This window comes from Calidris pugnax, unplaced genomic scaffold (genome assembly GCF_001431845.1).
Source record: "Calidris pugnax isolate Ruff unplaced genomic scaffold, ASM143184v1 scaffold27, whole genome shotgun sequence".
Lineage (NCBI taxonomy): Eukaryota > Metazoa > Chordata > Aves > Charadriiformes > Scolopacidae > Calidris > Calidris pugnax.
In genome coordinates this window covers 12,025,665-12,034,922 of record NW_015090893.1, presented here as the reverse complement: position 1 = coordinate 12,034,922, position 9,258 = coordinate 12,025,665, and positions in this window count along the sequence as shown.

The window sequence follows — 9,258 nt, the reverse complement described above, 5'->3', positions numbered from 1 at the left end:
GCAGGCCAGGCCTGACTCACCAGCTATGTGGTGCCACTGCATACGTTTACTTGGACCTGAGGAGCATCCTGGTTTTCTCTGATCGTACACTACAGTGATTGAACAGCACACGCATCTCCCTTGCTGAGCTTATCCAGCAACAGACCACTGGATGCTTTTGAGCAAGGGAAAAAAGAAATGAGAACATGAAAAATCTCTAAATCATGAATCGACACTGAGAGAGCTGGAACAGATTGTCTCTTGGAGCATCTTGCGTGCTGCACATGCAAGCTTAGAGTCTAAGGCTGCTGGAAATCACAGGGCACCCCACTGCCTCACTTCCCACACAGGTTTTCATGGCACAAGACTGACCTCCAGTGGGCACTGACTAGCGTCGTTGGCCTGTGAATCTGGGGAAGATATTTACAAATGATCTTTAGAGGCCACAAGTTCAGATTTCAGGGCAGGTATTTGCTCCTTGCTTCCTTCAGGTAAAAAGAGACCATAGGAACAGTCCCCTGCTGAGCTGATAAGTGCAGCGTGGTTACACCGAGATAGATAATTCTGAAAATGTCTTAGTGCTGCAGGAAGGAACAACCCATGGACCCCTCTCTCTATAGAGAGAGACAGCAAAGTGATGAGCAAGCAAGGGGCAACAGAGAAAGGAAAGAGCCTGAAGATTTTGAGATAGAAATTTTCTCTCTGAATGAGGCTCTATTGTTCAGAAAGTGCAGGACTAAGGACTTGACTACAGTTCATGTGGTAATAGTCTCCTCACAGTAGTTTGTGTCATTCCCATTAACTACATGGGTAGGTCACCAGAGCCTCAGGAAACGTGTCCTCTAGCTGCACTGTTACCAGTGTTCAGGTTAGTTAACTCCAAGTATATGTACATGAATTGCAATTCTACTTTTGTAGGATAAGGAGGGACACATCCCAGTCTAACCTGTGGTTCCACTTTCCAGGGCAGCACAGAGCTGGGAAGAAGTGCTCATCTAAATGAGGAGGAACCATCTGCGTAAAGAATCATCGGGGCTCTCTTTTCTTCCCAAAGACCACAGGTGTCTTCTTCAAACAGTAGAAATGCAGTTCTCTGATACCTCTCACAACTGCCACAACCCCCTCTTTGCCTTTTATGTCACTGGTGGGAGTTTACTTCTCCCTCCTCTGTGTCTTTAGACGGCTTCATAGTATTTCATATGCCCTCAACATAAGTCTGTTCATTGCTGCTATTTCACAACTCTTTTCTCATTGTGTGAATATAGATATCTCCTCATTCTTCTCAGGGCAGCGTCCTGCTTCGAGTGAGGAATCGCTGACTTCATGACAAAACTTGATGGACTTAGGAAGAAGTGTCCTGGCTGGCTAGCAGTTACTTGACCTCCAGCAGAAGGAAGAAGATATTTCCTCTGCCAGTAGAGAACTTTTGTGAATGGTAAGCCACAGCAGTGCAACCCTACCTACTAGAAGGTGAGAAACCCTACCTACTAGAAGGTGAGAAACCCATCAACTGCTGGAGATAGATCCTGCTCCTTATTTCCAGAGTAAACCAGTTATCACCACCTAAGGAGAGGATGAGGTTTGAGGGGCTGTCCTAGATTTAGTCCAGTTAATGCATTTTTGTCTCAGTGAGGAGTTTCAAGGAGAGAGCTATCATCAGTATATGATAGCTTTTCTGGGCAACCTGAGCTGCACTAATTAAGAGAGATCTTTGGCCTACCAAATATGCCAGTAATAGGAGGGCATCCTGGACTGAGTACATCCAATGTTCAGACTCAGTATGACTCAGGTTTAGCTCAGATTTGCATCCAGATCAGATTCCTAGACACTTTCCATCTACCTGAATATCATGTAAAGATCTCAGTACCCTTGGCATCTGCATAGGAGAAGCATTCACCTGGCAGTTTATACAAATGTCTGTTGTGGAGCTCAGTGGTTGTGATGAACCTGGGTAGGCTGCAAAGTGGATAGACGAAATGCCTCACTTAAAAAGCAACTCAAAGGAACAGCAGAAGCTATGAGCAATTGGGAGAGGTCTCTGGAGGGAGCAGACAGACAGCCGAGCTGCCTTTTCCAGAGCCTACTTAGCAGAGGCCAAGGCCCTCATTTACTATTGACTGGAAGGATGTTTTACAAGGGCCCCTTCTGGTTTAGAGAGATATGAAATCCATCTGTAATTAGGTTAATTTGAAGTTGAACATGGGCAAAGATAATGAGCTGGAAATAACAAAAGAAGATCAAGAAAGAGGGGAAGGAGTTGCTAAGGAACAGATCTATTGCACTAAATCCCCCCTACCCCCAATCAAATAAACCATTTTTAGGGTGACTGAGTGATGCAGACAGAGAACAGGCATGGAAATGATTGCTATATTGAGAGCTCAAAAGAATGAAGGAGTGTGGTAGTTTGGGTTGGACTGGCCACTAAGATAGGAGGGTTATGACTCGGAGAATTGAGATAGGTGAAAAAGGAGAGGAAAAAGTTTTCTTTCGCAGATAACAGCTGTGGGCAGAGCAGTGGCTTTGTGATCAGCAAGATGTTGTCTATGCCAGACTTGTCTTCTGGTCTGAGGGAACCTCTCCAATGCTCTGAGCCTTGCAAGTGCTCCGAGACTGGCTACCACCACGTCTTTCTTATCAAAGATCAGCAAATAGCCCCTCTTGAAGCACAAGGCTTTTACCTTCCCCAGTATTTGAACCTGATGAGAGTTCTCACTGGAGTCAAGCACAGGGTGAAGACTTAAGATTGTTTCTCCATGACTTTTAGAAATTATATAAAACATTCAAGACAAAAGGAGGATTGAAAACACATCTGCAGAAAGGACTAGAATACTTAACAGTCAGCAAAGCATAAATAAATAGACAAGTTATGATCAATGAGTTTGTTTGAATTTGATAGAGCTTTCCTGCAAACACAGGGGAGGGAAAGGGGGGGTGGAACATTCCCTGCCAGTGTGAGTTGTAATAAAGGACCTGCTGTTTTCTGACTCTCACTCTGTGAAAATTGAAAAGGTTAGCCAGGTAATTGAAATCGGGACTGGAATACAAATATGGTGTGAAAACCCTACAGCTGGCAAATAAAGTTGCAGGGAAACGACTCAATCCTCAGTGGAATTTCTTAGCAGTGAAAAGACAGGGGTGGATAGGGAGGAGAGATGATTCTTCAATATATCTGTTCCTCATGGGAGAGGAGATAGGGGAAGAAATGAGACCTGAAGTGACCAAACTGAAGTTAACACTTATATGAGTGCTCCTTGCTTGTCAATGCAAGAGACACTGGAAAAAAAGTGGAGTGTGCTAAGGCTGAATCATGTGTGGCAGTCACTGCTGGCTCTTGGAGAAATGTAGCAGGTTTACTGGGAATTGGTAAATTGTCATGTCAGCCACAACTTAGGGAATATTTCTTGTTATATGCAGGGAGAGAGCACTCCACGCAACACAGCCCCTCGTCTTGGGGCTGAGATATATAAGCAAACTAGATGTGACTAGACCGATGTCAACTGCCTCTTCATCTTTGCTGTATGCAGGAGCACAAACTGATTTGCATTACTTTAGGCTAAGAGCATGGAGATAGATGGTTACTGAGAAGCAGCTGAGGAATAGTTGCTTGTTACTTCACTGTGTGCTGTACATGTCTAAGTCCCAGTGGAGGGTCCTGTCATTGCTACTGTAATGTAAATTTATGTGTGTTGCTGTATCTGTGGTCTGTTTTTCCACAGGAGCAGGTAACTTGAGCTGGGAGGAAACAGTGGTGCAGGGACTGGGGGAAGCTGAGGTTTGTGGCATTAACCAAGTTCGTTCATATTCAAAAAACCCCTCTCCATGTAGTATTTCCCTAGCACCAAGCCAACTAACAGAAACTCCAGTCTGTATGTGGCTAAATAAACAATAACTATACCTCCAAGTTCCTGCGTTGGTGTTTTATTTCCTTTTTCATGGAAAGGCGGGGGAGTTCTTCTATTTCCCAAAACTGTGACGCTTGTTTTTTGCTGCAGTTGCTCAGTGCTGCCCAACCCACCTGCACTGCAGTCAACAGCAGGATGAAAAAACTTCACTTTGGAACATTTCCATTGAGTATAGGTGGCTATTTAGCACATTTTGTGGCAGGATGGATATCTTTCCTGCCCTCACCAGCTCCTATAGAAGGGAAGGACAACTGCAAGATGGAAAACAAGTGCTGCAAACCCTACAAGCTGCAATCTTTGTCTGAATTTCCCCACCTTGTGAGAACATGGTCCACGTGGTCCAGAGGCACCAGCCCCAGATCAATGAACAAAATGGTAGGTGAGCCCCTGAGGATGCTGTTCTCCTGGTGTTTCGTTGCGAGTTAGTTGTTAGCCATTTGTTTTGCTTGTTTGGAGCATGATTTTCCTAGTGCGTCATTTCTAAGGGGGTCTCTTGGGTTCTAAAGAAATGAAACAAATTGAAAGGGACTGACAAACCTACCTGCTCTGCAACAAAGAACATAAAGCATCTCAAGGTGACCTGTACCTACCTGCCTAGCTTTGTTTTTCAACTGTAGAAGATATGCATAAAAAGTATCTGTAAAACACCTAAGGTAAATGACTGAAATAGGTCAGATAAATTGATTTTAGTACAGCTCTTTTTTCTCCTTTTACTATAAAAGGAATCCAGATTTCTTCTGATGGAGCTCTTCGTGTTGTAGACCTCTGAGTCTAAGGGTCTTTTCGGAAAACCCACTTCTAGCCAATAAGGCAAACAAAAGCCTGTTCCTCTAGAAGGAACTTCACTTCATTTCACAACATGGTATAAGCTGAGGATGCACGAAAAAAAAGTTATTTGGGCTTTTACAATAATGACTTCAGGATTTCATTAATGAATTAGCTATCCCAGTGGGAAGAAAATTATTCCAGCAGCTCCCATACTCCTAAAATTAATCCTTCTTTAAAAATTAAGTGGATTTAAGATAATTTGCCTTGAAAACAACAGCTGCAACTTTTCAGGGTTTCACAAAGTCTAGACACTAACAGAAAGCCTTCCACTTCCGGTGAAGTGAGGTTCTTACATTATGGTCCATGCTAATTTTACGGAGGACAAACTCCTTTTTTCAAGTCAGAGAAACCAGTCCTGAATCACACACAAGATGGTCACTGTTTTCTGGTGCATGAGCCCTTATGGCATATGATCTACCCCAACAATCTCAAAAGTGTTTATTTTCCTGGGCTGTGGAATCTTCAAGGCTCAAATTGGGCAATTCTCTGCAGTTTCTTTTCAAACTCTTTTTCCCTCCAACTCACTTGAAGGACGTTTGCCACCATTGTATCAGCTTCGACCAAACTCTAAACCCAACTTTTAATCCTTGCAAGAGTTCCCGGTGGTTTGATTTCTTGTCCTTTCCCCTTATTCCTCCTCAGTTTAATATAGAAAGAAAAAGTCCACATTATTATTCTGTTTTCATCACCATATTTATCCTTACTTTAATATCCATTTGATATGGAAAATTTGCTATAGATTTGCTAGTTTGTGGAACAGAAAACCTCAGTGGGGAAAAAACATAGCAAGTGTCACAATTAATAGCAGAGAAAATGAGGCCAATGACTGTAGAAAAAGAGAGAGGGAGAGCAGACCTGGCTGTTACACAGCCTGAGAAACAGCACTTGTTGCTTTGGGACCTTCTCCTGGCTATGACAACCCTTCTGCCCAGATTTTAACCTCCTCCCTTGAAGAAGCAGTTGTGCAGAGCAATTGGATACAACAAACCACACTGGGATCTGTGCTGTATTTTTATGCATATAAACCAGGTGAAATATTTTGCATTTTTTAAAAAAGTACCATGATTTGTAGTATTTCTTGCACTTAGTGCTGGCTGAACATCCAAGGAATCGCCATTTCTGCTGTTCATGTGAAATCAGAGGGAGAAACACAAAGCACAAGGATTGCTGGAGGATGGAGCAGACATAGGAAGAGAAACTCTAGTACGTTTATTTTCATGTTACACACAGATACGTATAACCAGCTCCACAGCTGAAATGTGCATTTAATTTTACTGATAAGCCATGATTTAAACACTTCAAAATACAGTAGTGTCAAAAACCTCTTCATATAAACTTAACAAAATTGTCCACTTGCTGTCATGATGTTTTTTCCAGTACTGAACCTGGCATTAGATCTGAGTATCTCTCATTGGCAATGTAAGCCATTCTTCTCTCCTTGCAACACATTTCACACTGCCCATGTTTTGTTCATAGTACTGGAGCATTGCCCCTGAATTCCACACTTTCTGCACACACAGTTGCATGTTTCCCAGAGGGATACAGAAGCAGAGAAATAAATCAATAGACAGTTCTGTCTAGAAAGTCACGGTTGATTTCAAGTAAATACATTTTTATCACACAAGACCACTTTGGGAGAAAGTGAGTTGTTCTCCGTTTTCTTGCAACAGGAGTTTTTCTGAGCCAGTTGCCAACATTTTTCAGCATTTGGCTATGAAAGCTGCTAAACGTATAAATAAAGGAATTATCATGGGCTTTCATGACATCTCTATCCACCTTCCCAGTATTTTCATGTTTGGATCCAGCTTCCAAAATTCAGCCAGGTAAATATCAGAGCAGAGTGATCAATAACTCAAGCACTGACCTTTTGGGAAGAAAAACCTCCAGTGGGCATCGACTACTTTTTAGGAACAAAGTGCATCTATTTCCTTTGAGAGGTTCCCCATCAGGAACAAGAGGGTACTGAGCTGTGCTGTCACACAGCTGTAACTTGGAGACCTCAACCTCAAGCCAGCCCACCAGCCCACATCTTTACTTTTTTTTTTTTAACTGTATTTATTTTCCTTTTAGCAGAATTTTTATGAATTTTGACATGTCTGTCCCAATAGCACTTTCACAGAAGGTTTGACTTGGTGCAAGATTAAATTTTCTCAGTTTTGCTCTGGATGTTTGGCCGAAAAAGCTTAGTAATTTTTGGTTGTGAATGTCACTTCTTTTGACTGATACCAAATTAAATGCGGTAAAACCTGCTTTTAGGATTAAAAAAACCAAACAACACGTTAGTTCAGAATTGGAAGTGAGTTCCCAGTCATTTACTTCTCACTATTTCTCTTCTAAAATTTCCCCATCTGTGCACACTTTTCCCCCCACCACTTCCCCTTCCTCACAAAACCCTTTGTCTTCCCTAGGAACAAAAACTTGGCCATTTTGTTTAAGATCACATAAAACCTTCACCCTACAGCTTCACATCCCGACTTTGACTGCAGGTCTGTGTGCTCATCTACAAGTCAAGAGATGCATTTAACAATGCTGAGCTTTGCAGCCAAGGTTGCAAATCTTCCATGAAGAGAGGAGAAGAAAGCAGTACCACTCATGAATCTCCCTCTGTGCACCAACAGGAGACACTCTCTGGTCCTAAATGCTTAAGATACATTCATAGAGCCACAAAATCTCGCAGAGGAATGTCTCCATCATATGGTGGATGTGTGAGTATGTCAAACTATACCATCTTCTCACTGCTTTGGCTGGGTGTCTAGGATAGTGGAGAAGACACAGTTTCAGTGACTCATAGCTGGGGTAAGGAGGGATAATCCCTGGGCTTGGTCTGGGAGTTGCACAAATGAGGCACAGGGTGAGGGATGAAATCCCATGCAGCCTCTGCCCAGGTGGTCCCCAGCCCCTTAGTGGGAGCACAGAGCTTGGTCCCCAGCACAGGGCGGGAGAACGGGGACCTGGGCAGCTTGCAGGCAGCAAGGCACCGCTGGCACGGCATGAGCAGAGGGAAATAGCACTTTAATGTCTGGTGGAGGGAAAAATGATCATACAAAACTGGTTAGAAATGTAAACATCACTGATAAAACTCTAAGTGTCCACTTGGGGGTGGCAAAGCATTTCAGCTGTGTCTTCAGGGAGCAGCAATTGCTTTTTCTCTCCAGGGCCTTGTGTGCATCTGTTACACTCTCTGTGGCTCTTTTCTCAAGACTGCAGCTCGAAAAATGGATTTGACAGAAAACACGGGCTAAAATTCCCCTTATGCTGCAGGAAAATGTGGCTCATTCACTGTCATGACCCTCCCCAGGTCTCACATGACCTAGGAGTCCCACAGCAAGAGGCAAAACAGAAGACTTTGGGGCAAACAAGGTAAGAGCCAATTTTAACAGGGGGATAACCCATTCCTCCTACGGTGGGAATTGTTATTTGGCCCCCCAGTGACCAGACTGGAATAAGCCTTTATGCGTACAGTGTATCATCTTTCAGGAACTAATGTTCTTATTTGTTACGATAACTCTGTGTACTCTGACTATGTAAGTAAGTCCCACCCCCTTGATGACACACATGGGATGATTTTCTGTGGCAGTGCGTGCCAAGCCTGAGCCCAGTGTGGTGGCTAAACCTAGCCCTGCCTCATGATGCACAAGGGAGGCATTTCTCTGAAACGCAAGCAGGTTTTGAAACTTGGGCTGCAGAGGTTTATAAATTTCTCTGTATGTAATGGATTCAGCTTGTTCTCCCTTTACAAAACTCTGTAGTGTCCTGACCTTGCAGTCAGTGGAGCTCAGGAACTCATCACCTCAGATGTAAGTGTGCTGCCTTCAGGGTCTGTTTGCGTGGCTGGGATACAGGAGTGTTTCCCAGACCTTATATTGTGCTTTGTGGTAAAAACTGAATTCAGTAGATGCAAAATCACTACAAAACTCTTCTTTTTATTACCTTTGTATCAACTTCTCCGATGCTTCAGGTTTGTCCCAATTCCATTGTAAATAGTTTCCAGCCTGTTTTCTAGTGGTTGCCAGCCCCATGTAGTTCTCTGACTCTCGTAATCTACCTGGTATGGGCAGGTGTGAAGTATGACCACGAGGCTTCAGTGGCACTGACAACATATAAGTATCTGAAATTTAAGGAATAGTAAGAAGCTGTTGCAAACTACAGGACATGGGACACAGCAGTAACCTACCCCAGTTCATTTGTACATGGTCAGGCTCAGTTCAGGCAGAGGGGCAAAACCGAAGTTGTCCGATGCACAGGATAAGCTGCAAAGACTGTAGACATTTCGTGTTTCCTGGGTAGATATCCTCCACCAGCTGCATTTTGGGCAAAGGAGTCACACCAGTTACAACCTCAACTCCCAGCACTGGCTATTTCCCAGGTAATGTAGATGAATTTGTGGCATGCACGTGCCATTTCAGCACTGTGTAGATATTGTCAGACATAGTATGAGGAGATACAATAGTAATGTTGGGACCTGTTAAAAGTAATCCACTAGAAGGTAGGTTTTTTGACAAAGTGAATCAAGGAATTAATCACCATCCCACACCCGAATCTTCATCTA